General features: G+C 35.2%; 1 protein-coding gene across 1 annotated transcript in view; it reads right to left on the bottom strand.

Annotated features, from left to right (window-relative positions):
* The window catches only part of LOC107577932 (serine/threonine-protein kinase 16-like), a 3,340-nt gene extending 2,127 nt beyond the window's left edge, over nucleotides 1-1,213 (bottom strand). Inside the window, exon 1 of the mRNA XM_016263954.1 lies at nucleotides 1,166-1,213. The gene's annotated coding sequence lies outside the window, so the exon portion shown is untranslated. The remainder of the gene's footprint in view (nucleotides 1-1,165) is intronic.
* Between the last annotated feature and the right edge of the window lie 33 nt (nucleotides 1,214-1,246).

A 1,246-nucleotide genomic window follows, 5' to 3' on the forward strand; every position in this document is an offset into this window, starting at 1 on the left:
CTAATAGAACGTGATGACACAGAAGAACTCATCCACAATATCTACCGCCCCCTGCCATCAGCTCCTATGGAGGATCTGTCTCCATACTTACTGATTGTTCGGAATTATAAACATGAGCGTAGTTCATCTGTTAATATCACATGCACTTTTTAGTTTGTTGTTTTTTTTAGTTTGTTACTCAGACGCAGGCAGTGCGCTGCATGAGACAAAAAAGGAATCTAGCCAAAACAACCGCATAGCCGCTCTTTAGTGTAGATGCATGTTGATTTTATCAGACGATGCTGTGATTATAAATGAGAGTGACTCCTGGTTAACATGTATTAAAAGGGGTTGTGTTTAGTTTAGTGTGGTATTTTTTGACAATATTCACTCATCATGACAGTAATATAGGGCATTCTAAGTCAATATACTGCAGTGTTTCCTCTCTCAATCAGTAGAAAAGATGGTTAACACCCGGTCATGCAAGAAAAAAAATACCGTCACGTACCGGTATAATTATGAAAAATATCGTGATATATATTTTTGGTCATACCGCCCAGCACTATTTAAAAGCGTTTCTCCATCTCTCTTCTTTTATTGGTCTTTAGCTAAATAAATAGAATTAATTATTATTGTATCATAGTAATGTTCTTCCACCTGTTAACAATTATGTGAGGTTTACAGTTTAATTCAGTATGGCATGTTTTAAGTAGGAAATTAAATAATATAGGCCTAATTGTTATAAGCATAAAAGCTTATGCTTTAACCATTAAAATATTACATTTTAATTGATTGTATCAACTGCAAATCAATTTAAATATCTGCTGAATACATTTTAGGTTATTGTGGAATATTGCATTATTTAACTGTATGGCACTTTGGAAATCTTCAGTGCCATTCTGGTTATAAAAACTTTTTTTATTTGTCAAAATCTTGATTTCTGTAAAGCGACATGAAAAAGACACTCTTATTAAAAAATAAATTAAATTACTATTTATTATTAAATGCAAGCCAATTTAAACCAACAAGTCAAGCTGACTGAATACTGCCTGTGCACATAAGCCAGTCGGTGTCCAATCTTCCACTAAAATAAATTATTCACTGTGTAGAAGGGAGCTTCCTGATTGGCTCCGAAATGTTACAGATGCCACTTGATAAGAGTTGCTCGAGAGTGAGACGTGTTTACCGTGAACTCGTTACGGTAACGGCGAATTCGTGTCCACAGTAAGCGTGGCGTCTCCGAGAACTGCTGGTTTGTGTTTCACCG

Source organism: Sinocyclocheilus grahami, unplaced genomic scaffold (assembly GCF_001515645.1).
Source record: "Sinocyclocheilus grahami isolate Dianchi unplaced genomic scaffold, SAMN03320097.WGS_v1.1 scaffold7842.1, whole genome shotgun sequence".
NCBI lineage: Eukaryota > Metazoa > Chordata > Actinopteri > Cypriniformes > Cyprinidae > Sinocyclocheilus > Sinocyclocheilus grahami.